Genomic DNA, 26818 nt, shown 5'->3' on the forward strand with positions numbered 1-26818 from the left:
AGTTACAAAGTCGGGGAAAACTTTGTCGAGGCGAGTCGGTTCGCTCCTCCGGCAGTAATTGTCCCGATCCATTTCCGGCGGCGATGCAGGGCCGCTCGCTCGTTATACGACAGCAGCATCGATTATTCCCAATTATAATAACAAATGCAAATCAGAAATAACGACTCGGGAGCCTGGCAATAAAGTTTCCCCGGGCGCTCGTTTCATTCGCGTACGAGACTTACGCTTACTCTCTCCAGTTTGCGCTCTGTAAACGGCCATCTATCGATTGCTGTCGTACACAACAAACAAATTGAACCGAGCGTAAATTTTTCCATTTCCACGCGATATGTCTCACGTCGCATTCGATAAGATAAACATGGCACGATCGCAATAAGTACAAAAACTGATTGTATAACAACAACGGCGCGGTCATAGTAATCGGTAATACACAGCGCGTCAATTACGGAGAGATCAATTAAGCAGCTTCGACTATGCCCGTGCCCTCGACAATCTGCCCACACACGAATAATTAATCAGGTTTCGATCGTATCAGACGCGCAATCACTGCGCCGCCGGTCATAACTAGCGCATCGCAATCGAGCGACGTGAGTTTTATAATTAACGAAAGCAAGATTTTATTATGCAAAACGGGACCGTCCCAATTTTCAGAGTTTTACGGCCGGTGACGATTGATCGAGCTACCCGGTAATTACGCTTAATTACGAGACCCCGCTCTTCGATGCTCGAAAATAACCTTTCCTAAAAAAGTAATTGCTTCGCTCATGGAATTTTTACAGCAATATTTTATTATGCAAAATGCAAATGCATCGGATGCTACCTGCTCGTTATATCCTCGCAGCAGGAAAACCACAGATGTCCACGGACGTGTGACGCGCGCAAATTAATATCGAATAATATAAGAATGAGTTTTATAACACATGCTAAAATTTCAAATAGCTAAGAATAATTCTTTGCAAAATGCAAAGCGATATAGGATCAAATTAGATTTATCAGAATTTATCAGAAATCTAACGTGTCAGAAAACTGCACTGATTTAATTAAAAATTAAATGTGCCAAAAGTACCCAAGGAAAAAAATATCGCGCGAAAAAATAAAAGGAATACAAAAAAAAAAAAAAAAAAAAAAAAAAGAGATTGTAACGAGATGAAACCAAGATATACTATTGTCTAAGACTAAAAGGTAAAAGACCAGATACCGTATTTCGTTGTCACGATTGCCCCGACTGACCCTACTTGTTTTATCATGTTCCGGATAATGCCCGAAGATAGGGTGACACAGGGGGAGAAATTTCGAGGGAACGAGCAAGCGGTACGACGATTACTGCGAGTAATCGTGATAATCGTCACGGGACCTGCAGCCGGAATTACGACATTGGCCGGGACCTGCCGATGGCCGAACCAAGCAGAACTGAATATTCATTAGCGATGATAATGCCACACGATTCGCTTCCCCTCCACTTCGTTTTCCGCTGCGGCGCAGCGGCTTCGCTCTCGTCCCGGTATAAACCCTTTCCTTCTTCCCTTTCCTCTCTTTCTCTCTCTCTCTCTATCCCTTGCATCTCGCACCTTCCGTTTGCCTCCATTTCTGCTGCTGCTATTTCCCTGTAACGCGGATGCACGCATGTTTGTGTGCGCGGTACGTGCGTGTGCGTGCTCTATCCGTTCCTTTCCAACAAAACGATGCACCGGAACACGGCACCGCCGTTTTGAATACGGGACTGATTATTATTCAAAAAGTATAGCGCTCTCCCCGACTGACTGCGAGGCCGCGGAAGGGAACCGGGCAAACCTAACTCGATTACGTTCTCGCATAACTCAGGGTAAAGCACCCCGGTCGTCTAAGGGTGACTGCGACGGGGCTGTCGCTTCTCTTCGAGACATCGTTCTTCCGTTGCGTTCCACCGACGCTAATAATTCGCGATAAGTCGCGACAAAAAGTTTAGTGATGGAGGGCTAACAATAAGAATGTTGCAAGCAGTGTTATTCAACTATACGCGATATGAGCGTGAATCACAAGAGCAGCTCGATTCCATTAACTCTGCATAGCTCAATTTTGCGCAGGTTTGCTAAAATTGTTTATACCAGAGACTGATGATATCATGTGAGTGTAGATTTCGCATGACGCAGCCACATGAAAATAAGCCCCGTGTTTATTCACGATAATAGAAACGCGAGAATTGACGTAAAAGTCAAAAACTGAAATTCGACGAAATTGTAGCGTTTCCAACCTTTGATTTATATAAAACGTTGACGAGTAAAATATATTTCATGAGAGAAAGGCAATTATAGATATATTTTATATTGTAATTTTAATTTAGCTGCGACATTATATCATTAGTGTTGTAATACTTTTCTATTGAGATATACGAAGAAATATGATAAGATACAAAATAATTTTAATGATTCTTGTTTAGATTTATAATCTGAAATTTGGTACGTACGGATAAATTAATTTTAATTCTATTATAAGTTATAAAAAAATTTTATACGTCAACTATTTAATTAATTTAGAAAAATAGTACTCGAAACACTACCGCAAATATTATTTGTCAGCGCTGTATGGTTAAAGAAGAACACACAAGTCTCAGAAGAGAATGAGTCAAAATCAACGCAGCTAACTCAACAAAAACACCACTCTAGCACTTCTGACTATCGCGAGATTGCCGGAAATGACTATAGCAATGCTTAGTAGTCGGCGATGAATCAAAACTGCACTGAATCATAAGTGATAATTACGATGAGAATATCAGGAAATGAATAAAATTCTCTCTAATAAAAATTATTTGGTCTAATTATTCGAATAAATGATTATTCATCGTACCGTGTAAAAAGTTATTAACTTTAACATATATACTATGCGTTATATAATTAATGAACGATATTTTTCATTCTTTAACACAAGCATCTACCTAATAACGTGCATGTGTGCACGTATCAATTATTATTTGAAATAAAATTTAAAATATAAACAATAATGGAAAAATCTACATATACTTAAAAAATAAAAAATAAATAAAAAAAGTAAGAGATCATATGTCCCAATAAAATTAATTTCGCAATAGGAAGAACATGGTCTTTTTCTGCTTCTCCGCGAAAGCAGCGTGAACGAGACAAAAGTGGAACGGAGCGTGAATTTTCACGCGCACGGAAATTTATATCGTTGGCAACAGAGCGGAGCACGCGACGAAGAGACTTGTGAACGTGTGAACTTGTGAACGAAGGATGAACTGCAGACGCGTATACGTGCAGTCGATTTCGCTGCGAAGTGCGACATGACGACGCGGTTCAGGGACGTATTCGATACGTAAGTATGTATATAGCGCGACTTTAACAGCAACTAGTAACCAACTTTTTCCAGAAACGTTCTCCGTCGTGCGAGAAAATGTAAGCTGCAAAGAGGTAGAGAGAGCAGTTTCGCAACAGTGACGAAAACGCGCCCATAAATCGCTCTCGCCGTGAAATTATCCGGATTTTTGGAACTTCAAGGTGACAAGGAAATTCCAAGATTTCTTCGCGATATTTCGTTCGAGTATCTTCGCGCTTTACCATTCCCTTCTCGTTCCTTTACACTAGAACGAGGAAAAATAAAAAGGATACCTTTTTCGTTCCTTTCTCACGCACGTGTCCTTCTTATGTGCGAACACTTCGGCAAAAATCGAGTGAATTCGCCGATAATATACTACCTTCCTTGTGAAAAGGAAACAGCATATGTACGCGTGAGTTTAGACCGACTATGTTTCATTTAACCGGCCGCGGCCTCTGTAAATTGACTCTTCCGCCGACTGACTCGAGAATAAGTAAAATTGCCTCAAGTACAACGCAAAAGGAGATGCGATAAAAATTTTTGTTGAAGAATTTTTTATGAAATACCATAGCAAGCCATTCGACGGTTTGAAGAGTGCGAGTTTTCATGAATTTAATAATCGCATTGCTGTTCGTTTCTTAACGGTAGGAATGGCATCAGCATAACAAATATCTGAAGAACCCACCAAACAATTTGAATTTTGCGATGTAATCAACTGTATAAAGGCGTACCTGAGATTTATATTTATAAGAAGCATTTCGATCATCGCGCGAGTTTGATAGTAGAGTATATATATTATCAAGTTATTATTGTATAAACAGAGTATATAATATTCATAGTAATTTATGATTTATATTTATATCAATATGTAATAATATTGCAATTTTATTCTGCAATGTTTCAACTTAACAATATTACAACATAAAAAAATCTTAATCGTTCTTATATATAATCAGAAAATTTATAATCAGAAAAATTAGTGCAATTATTTAGCCTGCTGATTATCAGCAGTGATTAATATCAAGATAGTTTATCCAGACTATTGTTAAAAAATTTAATGCCGCAGGAAATAAACCGAGAAAACACTGGTAGAAACGAACAATTATGTCACTGGTGCATCAATGTCATAATATTATAATTGGAGCTTCGTATAAAATACTATTGATGAGAATCAAAATAATACGTGGCGCAATAATAAATATTAATGTATCTAAAAGTAGGAAGAGTCATTAAACAAAATCATGATCGGTAAAATAATATATAAATTACATATCATTAATAACGCTTGATATAAGAAACGATAAAATATTCCTACCGAGATGACTTACGATATTTTCACTTGTCTTAGAAAAAGTTCGAAGTCTACGGTCCAACTAAAACGTGAAAGAAGTAAAATGATACGTCTGCAATATTTGCAATATCGTTCCTCCAGGCATGCGTATCCCTCTTTTCCATTTGCATAAAATTGCAGTTACATCTCGGCAGACACGTTTTCCTTGCGCGCCGCGCAATACAAATGTCTCACGAAATTTCTGATAGCAAAGTACTTCGATCTCTCCCTTTCGCGCTGCGTCAGCAAAGGGAAGAATAGAATAACGAGACACCTTTCTACCGATACTATTATACGAGCACATCTCGTGAAATATTACACGTATGAATGGACACTACAAAAATACTGCGCTTGTATTAAAGAAAAAAATTTTTTTAAACGATGTGAATTTTAAAACGATCGCCATAATTATTTTTAATTCATCGGTAAATTAATAATTAAAGTTTTTTAATAAATTTATTCACAAAGTAATTATTAATTTGAATTATTATTAAATATTGTGTCAAATAGAAAAAAAAGGAGAGAAAGAGAGAACCACATCATTTATATATTTTATATTTTAAAAAAAATTAATGTAAAATTAAATCCCTATAAATTTTTTTAATGCATAAAAATAAAATCAGAAGCAAAAAATTACTTAACATTTATTTCAATTTCGATCAAAATGGCTTTACTCATGTTTTGATATAAGCAACATATAAAATCTTTCTCACTCGCGTCATCGATGATCTCACCGGCAAGCAGCGCAAGAGAGATGATGAAAATATGTTGAATCGCGAGGTGACATTTAAAGCGTTATATACAAACGACGATTAAGTAACTGACTATTTTATACGAGGCGCGCGTTCAAGGAAAACTTGTTCCTGCGCACATTTCCCGCCATTGTCCGACAATATCACGGCAAATGAAGCATGAATCCTAACTTTATTTTCAGACGGAACAAAAACGCAAATTCTACACTCTTTTCATTTCTTCTCCGCTGTTGTGTCTCATGAAATTAAAATATCTCAATTACATTATTTTCGCCATTTACGTTGCAGGTAAAATGAATCGCGTAATAGTACTTCGCAAAATAATGATTACCTATAAAGGTACCCTCTACTAATTTCTTCCACTCTTTGCTTAAATACATAATAGATTAACTGCAGATTTTTTGCTGGCTAATGATAAACGCGACCGCGAACACATTTTCCCTAAAATATGTTGCTTTAAAGTGTTTTATCAAAAAATTTAAATTGTTATACGACATACTGAAACTCCTTATTTAAAATAATAATTTAAAAACAATTTTATATAAAATATAAAAATACTTAATAATTTCAGATTTTATGCATCGTTCTTTTCAAAGATTTAAAAAAAAATTTTTAATTCTACACACACACACACACACATCTGGGCGCACATATAAATAATGTTAGCATAAAATAAATTTTACATAAGCTAGCAGCATTAAAAAATTTAAATATAGGATTGCAATTTAAAAGATAAAAATTGTTACATATCAAAAATATTGAATTGTTTAATAATATTCTTTAGCTGATTTATATTAATGCATTTATTCCATGTGGCATTGCGCACGTTTAAATGACAATGTAATATCCGTACAACGGATCTCGTTCTCTGCCCGGTAAAATATAATAACGTTGCAGACTACACGATTATATATCGTATCATGTTACCGAATGTTACCGAAAGCCTGACATAAGTTAGGCGGAGAAGAGTCAGAAGACGAGATGGCAGCAGCACGCGGACGTAAATCGTCGCCACGATCGAAGCAATGTAGAAGGGTGGCAGGTAGCGGGCTTCATGCAAATCTTATCGCCGGTACGAGCTGTACGTGGTAGGATAGGGCGAAGATGGCAAGAAGATTGGCCCCGGGGCTCCGGGAAGAGCACGGTGTCGTTCCTTATCTGCAGCCACGAGCGCATAAATGCATCCTAACGGATACGTTCGAAAGCGGGGGCGCGTCCACGAGGGCCTGTCACACGTCGCATCGGCACGCGAATGCACCTACCTATCTTACCCTACGCGATGCACAAGTACCGGGCCCTTCAACAATGTCCGACACATTCGTGCGCGCGTGTACACACATAATACACGAGAGAACGCGGGTATGCACGAGCGACGAGCAGAGGCAAACAGAGGACGACGCTTGCTACATTGTTTCATGAACATAATTTGCACTATCGCGCCATGCAGGCCGTAAATTCTGGCGCACAAGTCGCGGTACTCACCCTCGACCTCCTGGCGGCGTCGGCATTTGAATATTTTTAATATGCAGCGCACGAGGTCGGCTAACTAACCTCATATACTATCCCGCCGCATCCCCTTTCGGTCTTTCTCCTATGCGGTCTTCCCTTCCCTCTCTTTCTCTTTCCCCCGCCTGTCCCTTGCGCGAACAACCTCCTCGTTGCACGTCAGGCTAGCGCTTTTCTTTCGCGGACCAGAATTTTGGCTATTTCCCTCGCCACACCGGTCCTCTCGCACTTCCTTCTTACGACACGTCGGCCGACCGGAAGCGGTAGAATCCCAAATGCGCCTGCATCGCGCGATGCACCGACCGCGACTAACAAATCCTCCCTCTGTGTGTCGCGCACACTTTTTCCCTTTCTCAAACACTGCTTCCTCGTTTCGGACCGGTCACCGGAATTTTACTACAAGTGTAATACTGGAGAATTATCGCGACATCACACCTGCGCCATAACGATGTATCAAAATTGCACGAAAGAGAGGACAGGATGCGTGAATGCTGCGATAGATGATATGCAAGATTATTCTCTTTGACGCGCGAGTTTTTTTTCTGAAGAAAAAAAAGCTTTAAAAATCATTGACGTATATATTATTGAAATGTTTTCTATGTTGAGCTAAAATATTGATGATATGATTATTTCATATTATTTATCAATTTTGCTGCAAATAATACAGGCTTGGAAAAGATTGACACGTTATCAAGTTCGACATTTTGTGCAAAAATATTATAATATCTCGACACGCTAATTAGCATTCGAGTATGTATATTATTTTTATACAATTATATGAGAGGGTAAATGCCAAGTTGAGAGAAGTAAAAATTTACATAGAAAAAATAGGGCATTACTTTTATGTAATAAACGTAGTATACTTCATAACTATTACATTTCCACACATGTGATAAGCTAGTTCTCATTTTGAAATATAAAAGTTGAAATAACAAGCTCGAGTCTCCTAGTTAGTGATAATTAAGAAATAAAAATATGCTGATGTGTATTTCATGCACATTTGACTATTTCATTATGTCTCATTTCTATAATCTAATTATAAATACTTCTTACTCATAGAATAATATCTTGTTACAGTTTCTATTACATCTTATTAAAATTTTCATAACAAAATCACGTGTTATATGTTTTGCGCAATACAAAACAAATCCAGAATAAAACGCAACATTTTTCGTGCACACACATACTGGAGAGATAAAATTTCAAATCTTTCTCCCATTTTACAAAAGACATGAAGATTGCAGAATTAAAATGCTCGCAATGTGTGTGTTTATTTATTTGTACTACTTTACACAAAAATATAAAAACCTATATTCTGTCATAACGCAATTAAAGTTTACAAAAATGCATTCTGTAAATTTAAGAATGTACATGAATAATAGAAACTATAAAATATATGTTTTTGTCTCACCAGAAATAGCCAATGATACATGGTATGTATATCGCATCAATTATAACTAAACTAAATTTTTCAAAAACTGAGTATCTAAAAAAAAGTTCTCTATTCTTTTTTTTATCATCAAGAGAAGGAAAAGAGTGGTATTTATTTTCTCAAAATATTAAATGTATATTTTTCTATATAAGTATATATGTTAAAGGTAGAATAAGAAGCAAGATGAAAGATTGATGAACAGATAGAAGAAACAGGGAAGCGAGGCATATTTGCAAAAATAGACCGTTGTCGATAAGAACGCTCGTGGTCAGAGGACGCACAGTTGTCGTAGCAAGAGCGAACGAGAGAGAAGTCGGGGCGGGAGAGGGGCTAGGGGGCAAGAGAGAATTCATTAAGGTATGAATAATGCGTCTGCGATGCCAAGGCTGCTGCCGAGAGCACCACCATGCATACCATGGCCTGCCCAAGGCATGGGCGGAGGAGCATGGCTAAAATTAAAGCGAATTCGCTCCCTCGGCACACTAATACGTGGCTTCTGGCCGAAAATGCTCCACGGCGCTCACGGTCGCCACGTGCTCTTCTTCAGTAAGAAAGAGGAAGAAAGAGATTATGAACGAGAATCCTCTTCACAAAAACGGGAGAGAAAGTCGAAATCGCGGCGAGTTATTCGGGAATTTCGCATTCCTTCGCGTAAAGAGTCAGTTCTGAGATACCGCATTTAATTGTAAGAGCTGCTTTTGATTATGTCTTAACCATTGCCAAAAATCGCTTCGAACAAATCGTCATAAAATGAACATATGACATCTGATTTTCATGCACATTTCAGAGAAGTATAAATTTTATTATCCTTAGAAAATTATGTTAAAAAAATACACAATCGAGCTAGAGAAATTATATCGATTTTATCAATATAAAATCGATTCTATCTTCTCCAACCTACTATTCAGCTATCCAAATGGTATACGATATGTTCATCATCTCCTGTCGAGATGTTTGATCACGCATCCTCGTTTTACAAACGCGAGACTTTATAAGTGCATATGCAATAAATTCGCGAACGGCACGACGATATTTTATTGCATCGTAGCTAAGATCGAAATCCATCGAAGACGAGTTCTAGTTTTACGAATTGCCGAAGATGCTTCACGGCGCAATTGCACGACTAGCAAGAACACGGTACTTAGCGAGTGACGCATTTCGCAGTTAGGATTTATTTGTCGTCGTAAAGAGATTGCAACGAGAAACTATCGGTAGACGAAGAACCCGCGAAGCTACGACGCGACATAGAAGCAATTACAACTGTCCGTGTGTCTCGAAGCGAACGTATATACGTGATTTGATTCGCACCAAACAAAGCGAAAATGTGCGCGCCAGACAAATTTTATGACCGCCGAGTCACGAACGTACAAGGATGCGACCTTTGGTTGTGTTGGTGTTAATTTTTTATCGATGATAACGTACGCCTTTTCGGCGAAAAGCAATTTCCGATGATGGTTTTTGTAAGAACAATAATAACAAAGATTAAACGTTATATCAAATGTGTACGATATGTTTTATGACGTGTAAACCGCTGCGCAATTTTATGGCACCAAAGTGTTTATAAGAATTATCAGATATTGCAAAAAGCGAACTGGCTAATAAATTAATTACCAATAAATTAGAATAAAAGAAATATAACCAATATGCACTACGGTTGATATTATTTATTAATAATAAAATATATTTTTGCAATATATACAATATTTATTACAAAAATAAAAATATTTTATTATTAATAAATAATATCAACAGTGGTCATATCTGTTGATATTATTCTCTAATATTTTTTCTTTATATTTTTTTATTCTCTAATATTTAGTTTTATATTTCAAATATATTCGCATTACAATATACGAATCAGACATGTAAAATCCCAAAATGCGTTAAGAAAGAAATATAATTCTTGTTAGTAAATATCAAAATGTATTGAAAAATATATATCATATCGATGCCTTTCACTGCTGTGAAATGTCTATTGAAATATTTATTTATAACACAATGTTCTTGCAACTTGACAAATATTGAAAGATACTTTTTCTTCATAGTAAAAGACCAAGTAACAGTCGAAATTCCATTATAAAATCGATCGAGCCAAATCGTTTCTCGCGTCCAAGTCTGCACAGTCAGAACTTTATTCCGGCCTCGCCGGTTACGTAAAATCATCGACAAGATATATTTTTCAAGAAGGATGTTCCGATAGACTCGTTGATATAAATCGATGTAAAAAAAGGCTCTCACGTCACGCGAAGGCGCGCGCGGGTGGTTGTATCTCGAAATACCTAGACCTAGATCCGTGTTGTGCCGACAACGATCGTCTGTAATGCCGGCTCGTGTATAGACGGCGTGTAGTAGGTATGCACAAGGGTTTTCGAGTATCCGCCGTGGATGCGTGCCAGATGTCTGCCAAAGCCGCAATTCTGGGATATGTTGTACGTCGCGGTAGCCGGCGAGACCCAACAACTCCGAAGAAGCCGATGATTGAGCGACAGTTGGTATTAACCACGCGCGACGAACGAGATGCGCGATGGCTATCGAGAAACATTGAGCGTGACTGTGTTTGTGTTTGTGCGTGTATGTGTACCCGAAGAAAAAGTTTCGTAAATCTTCGACCACGATTTTCTGGAAAATGCCGCGGTTGTGGAAAGGTATGCGTCACCGTAGGCATTAAAGGGAGGATAAAGGGGATCGTGATGTCACCAGCCAGCCACGTGACATGAGAGCTGGAAATTCTTGAGACAAGGCGACGCGTCTCGACGTCGCCGAAGAAACTTACAAAATTTCAGAACGTCCGTATAGTTGTAAACGTATGAGATATAGATAGAATGAAAATAGTAGATATTGCCGAAATTCAGTAGAATAGCTATCACCCTCTTTGCTCCCTTTGCTAAATTTTTATTAATCTTTGCTAATTTTTTTTTGTTAGGAAAAAATATATATTAGAATAAGCAATATATTGCATAAGGCTAATAAAAATTTTAGAAGAATGTTGTAAATATTAAATGTTGTAATATAAAAATAAATATCCACATATAAAATATATAAGCAAGAATTAATAAGAGAAAGTTCGTAAACTCTATTATATTTCTGATAAGATTTCTAATTATCTATGAATTTAAAATATTTTTGAAATGGATATGTCACGAGAATTTTCAACACAAAATTCCTTACGAGGAAAAACGAAATAACACAATGATATAATAATTATTTTCACATTCCTATTCGCCACCATATCATCGCTTTTCCATATTTAATAGCGTAATTTCATAAAAAACAAATTTTTGGTAGTAAAATTATTTATCAATCAAAGATATAATGAATTAATATTATTTTACAACTCGATATGACGCAACGCAATGGTTTGTTGTTAAAATTTTTAATTCTCTATATAAAGAGGCCGTTAACCCAATTACGTGAAATATGTGTATTTTTGTTGCAATGCTTACACTTCCTACCGGCATTAATTAGCTAATTGACCAAGTCGTGTGCTTAATTAGGCATTGGACGAGTACGCCTACCAGAATAATGGAGGGTGCAGCCGCGCGTAGGAAGCATCGACGGTAAAAACGCAAGAAGAGAACGTCGAAAAATAAGATGGTGAATGAAGAAGAGTCAGAGAGAGAGAGAGAACCAGATAGAAAAAAAATAAGACGCGAATCACGCATTTTTCACAGAAGAAGAAACAGGCGCGCTAGATGAAAAAGGCGAAAAATGGAAAAAGAGGCTGAATAAAGATACAGCAAAGTCCAAGACGGTGAGCAATATCAGTACGAGAAGAAAGAAGATCCTGCTCGACGAAGCAGTCGAGAGACGACTTACTTGAGATATTAATTTCTCGTTAAAACTCGCTCCAAGACTCACCGAGAGGAAGAGACCAAAGACTGCCTCACCTCGAAACGGCACGGAAGAAGAGTCGGAACGCAATGGGGGCGGTTGGGAAAGAAACGGCGGAGAAGAGCAACTAGCAGAACGGATGGCGGGAGGAGACGAAGTGAAAAAGAAGGTGGCGGCGGGAGAAAAGTGCCGTGGAGAAACTCGTTGCGCGTCTCCATGGCAAAGTACCGTCGACGAAGGCTCCTCGCCATGGTGACGCGAGCGACGATCTCCTTTCTCGCGTCGGGGAAGTAATTACGGCGAGCGAAGCGACAGTCACCTGAGAGCACTTTATCACCGGCCATCGTAATCTGGTGCGCTGGCCGGACAGTTCGGGGTCCCGAGTCACAGCGATGGACAACAATTTGCAGAGGGAATAATAGTACAGCACGCTAGTTTAATGCCCAGCAGTACTTTTGCCAACACCTTGCGAGCGCGTTATCGGTCACTAATATCACCATAGATCGCCCTCGTGATACAAAACTTTATTCTCAAATTATTGCCAGTAAATAAATTACAATGCTTTTGCATCTTTTGGATTTTCTATTATCATTTTATATATTAGATATATAATAAAATATACCGCCCATGTTTTAAAAATAAATTCTTCCAAGAATTATTTATTGTTAAACTAATGATAATTTGAATTGTCCTGATTTAAATTGACATTTCATATAAAAAATATGTCCTATTTATATTTATATGCATATTAAAGTTGGTAGCAATAAATAATTTAAAAAAACGGTTGCACAATTGCTAGTAGCGTTAATGTTTGCATGATTAGCAGCGGTGCAAAAGAACGCAGGGAATACCCACCGCGAAAGCTGTCATAATCACCGCAGGATATGTTGCGGCGTATTTAATTCAACGCCTTCGCGTTCGCGATGTCATTAAGGTCGAGTCGTATTCATTCGCCGCGTTAAAGTGGGATTCGTTGCGCGACGACTTCGTTACCATGCCAAATGCGGCGCACACACACAATAACAATAACTGCTATCGTAGTACTTTCCGCGCCTGAAACGACTGATTTTACTATCGCTCGTCGTCGCCTCGCGGTGGGCATTTTTACCGTTCGCGAGAACCTACTCAGACACCCGATACAGCGATAATTTATCGTCGGCTAACGTTGGTAGCCCATGGACCATCCTGTAGAACAACCAGCTCGCTAGTCGCTTTTATGTTAGACATCAAAACATGTCAATTCTGACAAAGAAAAATTTTAAAAAAATATAATTTCGATGTTTCTCATCGTTTTCTAATTTGTACAATTTTCAATATATAAAAAAATATGTTAGTTTTCAGTTTCCTTATTTTCATTTTATATATTAATACAAATTCACACAACTGTAAATAGTTAATCTATCATAGAATTAAATATAATAATTTTCAGCACTCTAAATTCATCAGAAGGCATAAATGTTTATGTAATATTTATTAAGTTTAATTCCTCCAGCAGTAATTAATTGCTAAACTGTTAAATTGCTAATGTATATTCTTTTTTTTCTATAATAATTTTTTATAGAACTTTTTACTGTCAATTTCAATACAATGCTACGGTTGACGTGCTCTCAAACATTATATATGGAACATTCAAAGGTACCGATCATGCCCGGGAATGAATTACGACGATATCATCCGCGCGCGCAAGCCGCATTATTTTTCTTCGATGACAAATTTCCCGTGGAAGGAAGAAAAAGCGGGTCGCATGGACGAGCACCAGTTATGAAAAGCATAAAGGGGGAGGAGGACTGGGGCGAGCAAAGCGCCGGAGCGTACATGCCAGCCGGGCGGAAGTACGGAAAACGACGACCGGCCTCTTTTTCCTCCATCCGGTTTGAATTACTATCATCCCGCCGAGCATTGTCTATTGTGGCGGAGAATTATTTTATTATCGCTCGGTCGGCCGGACTCGAATACTCTCGGAGAGAGCCTGCGTGAAGGAGACGGGAGCCGAAGGGAGGAAAGAGGGTACACGCGGAAGAACGACTGTGCAGCACCCGGCGATTCCACGATTTATTGATCTCACGAGAGAAAACCACGGGGCTATGAAAAACCTACTATGAAAAACCAAAGTTGATTTGTCGGAAAAAATCGATAGATTCTTTTAGAATAATTCTCTCACCTCTAGAATAATTCTTCAATAATATATTTAAAATATAATAATTTTTGATGAATTTCGATGCACTATCAAAACAGATAGGAAAAAAATGTATGTATATACTCTCTTTTTTCTCTCAATACATCGTATTCATTGAATTTATCATCTCTATACTTCATCTGTATCGCGTAAAGTTAGAATTAAAAAGAAAATATGTATTTCTATTACTATCACAAATGTGAAATATATTTCATTTGAAAATGAAATTTCTCTACGGTAGCAATGTTATATCTCGTTTAAATCTTATCCAAGCGTTATGTTTCTCGCAATTTTATACTTTGTTGAAATCTTATACCAAAAGCGTTATATTTTAAAACCGCACTAAAAACTATAATTTACCGAAAAAAGGCGGACATTTACCTTCGAAGATAAATGGCCGGTATTTTTCGAATCCCGCGAAAAACGCGACGGCGGAGAGAGCCAGACGGAGAAAAATATCGCGCTCCGTACCGCGTGTTTAATTATGCCTGGCGATTTTATGATTCCTCGGACGATTTGTAAGGACGTTTCCGCGTAGCTTCGCGAGATGCGGTAGATTATTAGCGACGCGCGATATATAATAGAAGCACGCCAACACCAATCACAGTCTCGCATTTTTACGGTATCTATGAGCGAAGCATGTGCGCGGAAAGGTATCTGACATTGCCTTCTACTGAATGTTTTTTGTGATTTACAGTCATGTAGAATTATTACCTCACGCATCAACCTCGCTTGGTGTCAGCGGTAGTAAAAGCTGATATTGCTCTCTCAAAGTCACTAAAAGTAAGATATTCTTGCGCGCGATATTTGTCGCAGATACTTCTCATTTCTTTCTAAATTTAAGTAATTGATTTAATTTTAAATAACTAGATTTTAGAATTACTCGATTGAAAGTGTTAGTTTATTCATAACGTTGATGATATTTTTAGTGATATTTAAACGTGACCTATGATATTAAACTGTCTACATCGCTACTTATTGAGTTACGACTGTAACTGTACCGTAGTTATTAATTATACAAGCAATGGTTCTATCAAAACCGACAAGATGTTGCCTGCTAGTAATTAGATTGCCATCTCGACAAATACTATGCTCTCATTATAATAGCATATATTGTACAATGAACAGAGGATTCTCGCGACGAGATGGTTCAATACATTTTAGTAAATATACTATATTTGCCTCGCGTAAATGTAACCGCATCAAGATGTCATGTTAATATCGCAACACAGGAATTCCGAAGAGCACACCGGAAGCCAATGCGTCATGCGCTCATCCGGCGCGACTGCAAACCACAACCGATAATAGCTTTAACGAGCATTAAGAGCACAGCACTTCGGTATTAATTAATGCTGACGCATACGCGCGTGCATATAAAAATATCCACCAGCTATCGCTACTTGTTAAATCGATGGAACCGAAAATATCTGCACGCTAGAGTAACGCACTTCCCGTTCGTGCGTCGCATTCGATGCGTGCGTTCGTGCATGCGTGCGTGCGTATGGCGCACATGCACACGATCGCGAATGTGCGGAACACGCGACAGAAGTGCAGAAACGTAACGAGCTCAACACACCGTAACGAAAACATTGTAGAGCGTCTACTACCATATCGATATCATGCGTGTATCGTGTTTCTCGAGGGACGATGATCCACACACACGCGTGCATGCACGCATGCACTCGCGTGCGCGCATCGGCTCTATATGCGCCAAATTAAACCCCCGTAGGTTCCTATCGCGTTACAACTGTTGTGTCTTTGCCCGCTGCGTTTCGAAGCGAGCAAATGCAGCAAACTCGTGCGTTCGATACGAATTGAGCGAGCGATTGCGATATCGATACGCGGTACAGAATGAAAGTAATAGTACGCGTATTTTTAAGTCAAACGTGATTCGTTTAATCCTAGTCGGGGAGCAACATTCTCATTCCAAAGTAATAAATTCCAGCAAAAAAGGGATGGATTTCTCTCTCTCTTTCTCTCTCTTTCAACTATCTCAGAATTCTCTATTTCTCCAAAATTTAGTTATGATTACAAGAGTGTAATCATAAACCGAGTGTCAGCTATATTCATAAAAGACTGATATATTACGCGTTTGATATATAAAATACGCAAGATCTAAGGTTTTTCTTTTGAATAACGCGCAATATACGCCAAGTATGAGAAGGACGCTTTATTATCCCAATTAAATATCAATGACAACTAGTTTTTGCGTTAAGAATGAAAGACAAAAAAAAATATATATATATATAATAAATGTAAAAAATTAAGTGAAATCATGACCTGATACACATTACTGTAAAATAAAAAATTTATTGGAAATTTTCATTTCCAGAAAATCAGATAAATGTTAAGTTATTTCATTAAGCAAATAATTGCGCTTTTCATTTACATGATAAAAATCCTACTGTTCTATTTAAAGGCAAGAAAGATTGCAATTTTGTAGAGTTAGATTTCCGATGATTTTAATTTAATCACTATAGTTACTTCGAACTGTCCTTTTCTGTCAATCGCCAAGAAGCGTTGCAGCAAATTGCAGTTGGTGCAAGAAGCGAATTGCGTGTTACTTTCAAGAAGTTGATTCGCGAATAAAGGTCAATCTTATTTAACGTGAGAGGAAGACACTCTAAGCTTGCGCAAGACTCTCGACCTGATATTTCCCAAATATTATTTCAGACGTCAGTAGATTAGATCGATGGACATTCAATATGGCAATATCATCGATGCGTTACGCGATATACTGGCGCACATACGCAGTCATTTCATTACGCGTATCTGCGAGCGTTCACGTGCATTCGCATAGTACTCGCGAGCCGCGTACGCGAGCCGGCAAGCGATCAATATCTGTTTTCCAACTTCTCGTCTCGCGATCCCAGCCGCTCTATCCGCGTCGCCGGCGCCGCTGCTACGTATGCGGCGACCACGTATGCAGTTTCCCCTCCTGGAATAGGACGAAGCTTCCGATGACGAGAAGCGTCCCACGGCAGTTACTTCCACTTCGATTCAATTCGAGCAATTAGCGAACAGCGAATAGTGACGTGTGGGAGACATAAAAACGCTAAGTGGCGCTTGCATAATTTAATACACGTGCAAGTTTCGTCGATCGATCTACATATTTGTGATTATGTTGTAGAAACGTAGCATGTGTATTTGGTAAAAATTAATTTTATCGTTATTCGATAGCCGATAAGAAATATAATATAAGTTAATTTTATATTAAGAAATTTTTAGATAGAAAAGAATTTTAATAGAAAATTTAGTGATGAAGATAATATTAATAATGTCAATTTTAATTTTATTGTCAAAGAAAATGGCGCAATTAAAGAGAAAAGCTATTGTTACTATAGAGATAGTATAGAATATAAGTTGGAGAATTTGAGCTATCTATTTCTTATGATAAAGTATTTCTCGAATAGCTTGATAGTTTTAAAATATACTCTTAAGTGCACTTTACGCGTGATGTGGTCGCAAATGTAAATATTATCAATAGGCGAAAAGAACATGAGATAATAGATAAAATACGGTAATTATTCCGCGCAGATAACATTGGATCGTATTTAAAAATATTTAAATATAGGTTCCTAGTCATCAAGCAGCGCTAAAACTCGTTTCACGACAGACGGAAAGTCGATTACTCATCGAAGTTTACCTAATTCGGTCAGTTGTAATACAATATTAATAGAATCATGCTTAACCTATTCCGTAGACAACGAGTCGGGTGACAAGAAGTTAAATGAGTAAAAAGTATGAGAGATTATAAACTATCTAACGGGTATTCACCACGTAATTAACGGAAGCAAGCAGGTAGTAGTACATACATACCGCTAATCCTACATTCCCAACGATCCAACGTACGAGACTCGTAAATCTCAGGTCATTAATATTATCACGAAAAACTACATATTCTCCTAGATTCCTTTGAATACAAAACAAGTGCGTCATGTGATCGTTAATAAGCTGATTTTCCCGCGATAAAGAACGTCGTTACGACGAACCGTCGAGATGAGAAAATGGAACACGACCTTGAAAAGACAAATTATATATGCCCCTCACATCATCATCGTAGTTTTCGAAAGAGACATCAGTCTCGTCACGCTACTCTCTGACGCATTGTTTATCAGCGAGACTTATTGGCCACGCTATATCTCGTAATAACCCGGCGCGTTGATTTATTTAGATTTCATTCATGAAATTAAGCGTGCTGGCTACAATTGGCGGACGCATATAGACACGCGATTGTTGGCATCGTCTTCGTCTTAAACATCCCCCCCGATAGGAGAAACACCGATCTCGCGCGCGCTCGTAGCTCGATAACTTTCAAATGCGGGACAGCTTTCCAATCTAGCTCATTAACATCAATGATGCTTCGTTGCGACATGAGTACAACACTCGAGAAATCTCAGCGGCGCTCATTTCTTGAAGTCAGATCACGATTATTTACGACACTTTAATAGTATTGTACTTTGACAATTTTATTTCAATTTTTATTTTAATTTTGATATTATATAAATCTTTAGGATTTTAAGAAGTCATATTGAGTAGTTTGCATCTGCATTCTACATATTTTTATTATAAATTAATTCTTATAAATGTTTTACCGTAAAGAAACTTTTTCCGCAATTAAATTTTGAAAATTATTTTTCTCAAAAAAATAAAATCTTTTTAAAAAAATACCGAAAGAATCAAGATTGTTATATTTGATAGCAATCGAATAAAAATATATATTGACATTCATATTCTCATAATTGACATACTATATTGTTTTAAACATCCTTATGCCAGAGAAACTAGGCAATATCAATTTGATTTACGTCAGATTCTCTGAAGCGATAAAACGATAAAATTAATCAAAGACACGGAAAAGCTATCTTGGCTCTTCAGAGTAGCTATCCGTACACTAGAGAGAGAAAACTGGATAAGAAATATAATATCGTGATTGACATTCAAGTGTTACGCGCAATACGTGAAAGTCATATAATCAAATTCCGATTTTTATAATTTTTAAGGCAACGAAGCGGACACGCTATTAAACTTTAGACGATATATGTATATAACTCTTTTTCCTTATTATTCTTAAAATGTGCGAAAATAAAGAACAAAAACGAAATATATTGCAATATTTAAAAGAAGAACTAAAAATATGTCTGGCACGCTTTTTCTTTCAGAGGGCTAATCATCAAAAAAGCAGATCCCGCCAGTTATATCGCTTCCAGATGCTCTCACAAAATTCCATGTTGCTAATGCAACTCCTTTCAACGCCTATATCAAGGTCTACAACGTGGTTTGTTAAACACATCATCGAACTAACAAAACTACGAAAATCTTTTGATTTTCGCTCAACGAAAAGTATGTTCATCTGTTTCAATTTATATAAAATCTTGTGAAAGAAATTGTGTCGATATTATTGTAATAGAAAATGTAAAAATAAACATGTACATACATGTATAGACTACAAAGAATATAAAAGCTGATTCAGACATTTGTACATACATTATGTTTCAACACACACTGATTACATCGCAGTCAAACATTTAATTAACCTCATGCAAGATATATGTAAATCGCGCGACCTCCATTGCAGATTGTGACAAAAAAAAAACTTACATAAGACCTTTTCCAACAGCATAAATACCTGATATAACGCGAATCTTTTTATATATCACGATTCAATTTTAAATGAATATCGAGGGAACTTTTTTTTCTCGCAAGTATTAAATGCAGAGCCTGTATGCCGAAATTAATCGTTCCGCAGATATAATCGCGTGCGGCTCGCCGATGATTAATATAAGCATCTAAGTCGCGCGGAATGCGCGCGTTGTAACAGCGATTAACGGTGCGACGAGCGCCTCTAATGTATTTACAGAGCTGAAACCCATTAACGCGCGTGTCTGCCAGTTGTTAACGGCGGTGGCTGGCGCAGCCTCAACGAGAAGCGACTTATCGCTTCGCTTCCGGCCGTGAGAACGAAGCGCCGTTGTTGCAACCCGAAGACGCTGAATGCCTGATCGAAGTTACGACCTATCTCAGATCGGCGGAGAAAATCCTCGCCGATCCGCTTATATCAATCGCCAGCGACGAATTTTTGTAAAGAATTTTCCCAGAAATTGTAGGAATGGAATAACGAAGTTTATATGTATACTATTGTACGCGTTTGTATTGTACTACTGTACTATTGTACTACTTTATGTTTATTTGCTATTAAATCTTTAAATTAAAAAATTTTTTAAAATATGTATGTATATGTATCTCACATTCATCAAAAAAGTTATCAAAAGTTTCAATCGTTCAATCAATGTGGCCAATGATTCTTTTGGAATGCAGATTCATCAATATTAAATCAATGATAAATGAGTTATTAATTATTATAAAATAGCTTGTCCCCCCGGTAACCTTATGGAAATTATTGTAATTATATCACAGTCCGCATATTTTGGAATGAATCACATCTTAATTAACTTCCCATTACAAGGCAATTATATGGATATATCAATCAAATAGTGTATAACTAAATTATCGATTGTTAATAGTAAGAATCAAATCAACTTTTCAAACTAGATTCAAAGATCTAATGTTGAAAAATATTAAAAAATGAAAGAGAATTGATGTAAAAAAAACTGAAATAAGATTTTTAATTATATTCCACAAACATTTTTAATTATACTTCGACCTGAGTTGTTTCGCGAATTTATGATAAACGTAAATCTGGCAAATGAAAGTGTAACTTGCAAATGAGTAGGTACGTAGGAAACTTCAATCTGTATCTTCTGAGCGCGTTAATCGAGCTCTTCCTTTGAAAAGTCCACCGTCAGGATTACGACTTCATTCAAAATGTATCGTATATGAAACTAAAATTAACGTCGAATCTCGACCGCATTAAAAGCCAGTTTTCAGCGTCATAAGAACGGTCCGCTGGAAAATACGTGCATAAATAAGTGTGCGTGTCGCGCGCGGGATCAAAATTAAAACATGGCCGAGCTGATCTGACATTTATCAGGAACATCAAATGTCCGAATAATGATAGAATAATTTACAATACTTTATAGCTATCGCATATACACGGAGTTGCAATTCGGAACTTTGTTCTTGAATCCGCTAATAATGCCCGATTAGTTATCGAACTACATCACTTGTACACGTAACTTGCGTATTTCACGCAGTTTATAATTCGCGCGTGAATTTTGTTGACGATAAGTAGATCAAAGTGTGTGGTCACAATTACATTTCACCCGAATTTCACTTTCGTGCCCGGATTTTGCAGCGATGATATTTGGAAACGTGACTTAAAGGCGCCGCTCTAAACTTAGACGACGTTCTGCACTCTGAGCGCTAAGAATAACTTCAGCGTGTCGTCGTGTAAACAAACAGCGGGTGTCTGATAAACTTTGAAAATTCTACGACACTCTCATGTTAAATATTGATTGCAAATCCATCTATTGCAATTGCACCTGTTTTGTGAATCGCGTGAATCAATCTTTCTTCGAATATTATTGTTCTAAAATATCGTCAAACTATTTGTATCAGATATCGTTTTATCTCATATTCTATAAAAGAGTTGCAACTGACACAATATATTCATCATAAATTCGTTCTTGCTAAATGACGACCAAGCAGGCATAGCTGACCCTTATGTAAGTAACAAATATTTAAAGACAAAGCAAACATGTCTGCAGTTGCAGCATTACATTTCATTCCCAGAGGTTTGTGAACAAGTAGAGATTCTGTAGCAGCAACCCTCTGGAAAACGTAAGCCACTTTTCCTTAAGTTAACAAGCGAGATGGATTGGCAAATAAGAAATTACAAAGCTGCGCTCAAATTGCGTGGGTCGAGCTTTCACATGCTGTATAATAGAACGTCATAGAATTGTGCACACATTCATCTAAAAAGCGTCTAACAAAATTATTTGTTACGATAGTATATACGCGATACAAATAGATATCTTCGTCTTCACAAAAATAAGATATATTTTCATGTATATACTTATAAAATTTTTTTACATTTTTTTGAATAAAATTTGGAACACACAAGAAAACCTATCTTTTAATGTCGAACAATTTGCAAGATATTATTTCTAAAATTAAACATTATTTCTAAAACTTATTGATACAAAAATATATCTTGTAAGTAAACATGATTGTGTTTATGTATGGCCACATTCATATATCAAATGAACTTGTGTATCAAGTGTCATGCATGAAGTGGATATCGCGAATTGTGCAACCATGTGATTCGCGCGTCGCGAGCCGAATTTTTTAAACAAAGATTTGTTTAAAAAATAATGATATTACAGATGCATGTGAAATCGGAACGCATCGAGCGCTGACGTACACGCGAGGTGTTAATGAATAAACTTTGCCGTATTTCAACACGTAATTTACAACGAACAGCTAACCAACTGACAACGCCGCTCTAACAGTGACTGCCTCGCACTGGAAAATCTAAATCCCCTTTTTGTTTACTGCGAATATCCTCAACATTCTTTTATACGACGAAAACAAAGCACAGAATGTAAAATACACGACACGGAGAATGCAAAAATGCAAAGCGCGATATATCCGGGCGTCGAGCGCCGAAAAGACATGCAAATATATTCGGTGAGGATATGGAGATTTGGACGGAAAAATCACATGGGTCGATTATATATATATATATATAATATATATATATATAAAATATATATAATATATATATATATATAAAATATATTGTACATGTGTGTATATACACGCGCGAGATTGAACTCGTAATTAATGAAATTCACGCGTGCATGTCTGGGTCTCAAATTTTGCCTGCAACACACATATTCATTACACGGTATGCATGATGTAACATACAGACGATAAATATACGTGTGATAAACTGATTAAGCCGTTTAAGAGCAGTTACGAGATATTTAGTCGCGATTTGTTAGTGAAACATTATGATTCATTAATGGAAATGGAACAGTGAGAAAGATCACGAGACAATAATGCAATCCATTCGTAGTCTCTATAGTTTTCTCGCTCGTTGCTATTCAATGCAAAGTATGCGGACCAATACAACGTTCGAGCTCAGTGAAACGATAATCATAACCACTGTACATCATTTTCCAGCCGGAAACGAAGGAAATGTCTTTGTATTTCTAGCCGCCAACGGATTGTAATTCAGATGCAATATAATTACGTCGTTACTTTGACAAAGTTGTTTGCTATTTTTATATCGCATGAATAATTAATAAATCTTAAAATAATATAGAATTTTAAATGCACGAAATTCTTGTGAGCAATAAATTAAATTGTCTCTAATAGACATGTTCGAAAAAATACAAACATCTTTAAAAAAAATTACAGTATTAGATAATCAAAACATTAAACTAAAAAAACTGCAACAGAAAATTATATGATTATGCAACTCATTTGCAAGATGCATGAGTGGTAAGATACTCGCTTGCGAATATTATTTCTCACCAAAGAGAGAGAGAGAAAGGTACAAAAATTATTTCAATAAAAAAATTCCATGAAATAGTAGCATCGTGATAAGATACCAAAATTAGACAACTTCGTATCTTTAGAATAATATGTGTCTCTGCAAAATACACATTCTCATATACTGTACGATCGATTTAATTCACGTCAGCATTTATCAGCGAGGCATATCGTCACGTTTGCATCCACATTCAGTAAATAACCGATATTACGCGCCATATGCATGATCGTTGATAAATTTTAACAAGACTCAATGTCCTTATATCGCGCAAGTATGTGCATTTAAATGTGAATGTGTGTGTGTATGGAAGGACCGCAAAATTTGTCGAATCGCTCGAGCCTGACGGCGCGGGCGGCCCGAACGATGGACAAACGTACGCCGAGAGGAGGACCAATTTGTTTTTATCGGTCCTTTGTTTCTCTTTTCGGTTTTGCGCCAATGCCCCCTGCCTCGTCCTTCCGCTCATGGAGTTTCGTTCACTGCGAAGCCGCTTCGCGCAAAGCTCGTTAATTCGAGCGTGACTATTCGCCGGGCGAATCCTCCGCCGCCGATTCTGCCACCGAAATGGTCAACTATTAACGGAGAACTACAGTCTGTTTGCACTCGAGTTCTTCATCATCGAATACCGCTTCTATTTAAATTTCGCCAATGGCGAAATCAATGGAACATTCAAAGATAAAGAGAGCGCATATCGAAAATTCGATTGAATCATATTTGCCCTAAGCAACACGCGCTTTCTAATTGTGTCTTGATAATATAATAAAAGATAATATAATAAAATATTATATACATCTATATTTCTTCCTCGTCAATGTCAGCTTTGTTAAATGTACGCAAGAAAAATTCATCATTAATCTAATCAGTTTCTTCTACGAGAAATATAATTTTTAAATCTATTTTTATCACTATTATGTTATTTTTATATAACGATGTAGATTGCAAATTGCAAAAATTTGAGAATATCAAATTAAAATTGAAAAAGCTAAGTCTCGGAAGTTTTAAAATAATAAATGCAAACTCGTATATAATATATTATTTAAATATAAATTGTATTCTATTTTTTATAAGTATTTTGATGATAATTTTTCAAAAGCGCAAGTTTCTAGAAGCAATCGCAACACGAATCCGTGTTCGCGCGCAATCCAAAAATATTGAAAGACGCTTCGAACGGCGCGATGGTGATAGCGTGCGTACGAGATAGTTATCTTAATTGGAAATGGAAGGTATGAATTCCCTCTCTCGAGGCATACCAAGTTGCGTTTTTTTTCAGAGCACGTAATCTCCATCGCGGCTTTAACGTACCGAACGACCGGTTTGATCACCTCGCATCGTCTTTTTCTCCTAGCTTTCCCGATGTTTCTTCAATCTCTTTCCCCCTCCCTCTCTTTCTCTCAGTCTGTCTGCCTTCTGCCCGTTCTCGACGAAAACGCGTACTTGTCTCGCGTATGTGATCGCCTTCCCGCATTTCCGGTTCTAGCACTTTACCGTCGACCTCCGCGACCCGGATCGCAAGATTAAACGTACGTGCGTCCCCCTTCTTCCCATCCTCCGAGAGCGGGAAAAGGGTTATCTCCCGTTCTCGTAATCTATCTGTCTGTCCGACGATAGTCCCGGACTATCGTTCGACGTATCTACTTTATACTTACACTTTTATTGGCCATGTACGGTAATAAATTCCCGAGAGATGTAGGTTCGATTATCCGCGCGGTATAACGTCACGATAAAGTTTACGGTACCGGTATCCGATAATGATAAATACTCGGCAATCTAGCCGTGGAAGATGCGTCCGGTTGCGCGCGTGCGAATTCGAAGTTATCTCCTCATCAACCTCCGCTCGTAAAATGATGGTAGGATTAATAGATCCATCTCGCAAGCTGACCCAGCTATGATGAACGAGGGAACGCGTCGTGCGTACGGCTCCCCGGATGAATCGCGCGAACGGGCAAGCCGACGACGACGACGATCTTGTTCTGGCACACACGTGATACATAAAATGCGAATGCCTCAGCAGTGAACGCACTAGCAGAAACTCAGAAATAACCGTTGTCGCCGCCTTCCAACCGGACCTACTGTCGACATTCGCGCGCATCGCGTCGTTGCGAAAGGGAAAAGGGAGCAATGGACGAGCAAAGTGATCAGTCATCAGTTGCTTTCCATTTACATCAAAACTCAGATAAATCTCACTTCTGTCTTTCTTCAACATCCATGTTAAAGAAAGACAAAAGTGAGATTTATCTGAGCTTTGATGTAAATGGAAAGCGCCTATCGTTCGTGTCTGATGCGACAACATTCCATACACGATTCGATAAAAATAATAATTCCCTCTCTTCTAATGTTGTCCTATATAATTTTAATTTTCGTGCGGCAAAAACGAGAATGTCATTTATTTCTCATTAAATTTGATGAAGTATATGTATTATATATTTATTAGATATATTATTATTATTATATGATAATGATTATTACTATTAACGTCGTATGTATAAATTTTGTAATAACATCTTCGAAACAAACCAAGAATTTAATGTATTCTAAAATAAGTTTTATACAAGAATTTTGCATATATCCATATAAAGCACCACTTATTAATGAACACGTCCACACGTCAGGCCAACATTGAATACCTTTCAAAGTGTTTTAAAAATAATATAACAGAGAAAAGGATATGATGGAATATTTCAAATAAAAGCTATTTGTTTCGCGGGTTGATGACACAGTATTTACTACAGTGTGCTACGTTCAGATTCGCCTCATGACGGAATCGACACTGCGGAATCGATGAGTTGGTGACAATCAACGCTAGATGTCAAGTTTGCAGATTCCGCAAGTGCCAACAATAGAGAAGATATAGAAGTCCGAGAAGGAGGTTGCATCGTCGAAGGTTAACAATGCCACACTCCGCAGCCACACGAGCTAGAATGTGACATTCTTTCGCATCACTCACATCGACCCATTGTATATGGAAACTATTGTTTCTCGCGTCATCGCGTGCATTCGCGGCGTAAACGCGGGAGCGACATAAGAT

At 37.5% G+C, this 26818-nt stretch overlaps 2 protein-coding genes across 3 annotated transcripts in view; both read right to left on the reverse strand.

Annotated features, from left to right (window-relative positions):
• The window catches only part of LOC145945956 (uncharacterized), a 195661-nt gene extending 188759 nt beyond the window's left edge, over positions 1-6902 (reverse strand). The window contains exon 1 of the mRNA XM_083055269.1: positions 6871-6902. The gene's annotated coding sequence lies outside the window, so the exon portion shown is untranslated. The remainder of the gene's footprint in view (positions 1-6870) is intronic.
• LOC145945937 (Krueppel-like factor 6) overlaps positions 1-26818 on the reverse strand; it is a 332032-nt gene that overhangs the window by 297174 nt on the left and 8040 nt on the right. The window contains exon 1 of one of the 2 annotated variants that reach the window (XM_083055251.1): positions 821-841. The exons of the other annotated variant lie outside the window; for it this stretch is intronic. The gene's annotated coding sequence lies outside the window, so the exon portion shown is untranslated. Of the gene's footprint in view, positions 1-820; positions 842-26818 lie in introns of those variants that run through there. 2 annotated transcript variants of the gene reach the window in all.

The sequence above is a fragment of the Prenolepis imparis genome, unplaced genomic scaffold, assembly GCF_030444845.1.
Source record: "Prenolepis imparis isolate NDT839.2.m4 unplaced genomic scaffold, iyPreImpa1.0 SCAF_2, whole genome shotgun sequence".
NCBI lineage: Eukaryota > Metazoa > Arthropoda > Insecta > Hymenoptera > Formicidae > Prenolepis > Prenolepis imparis.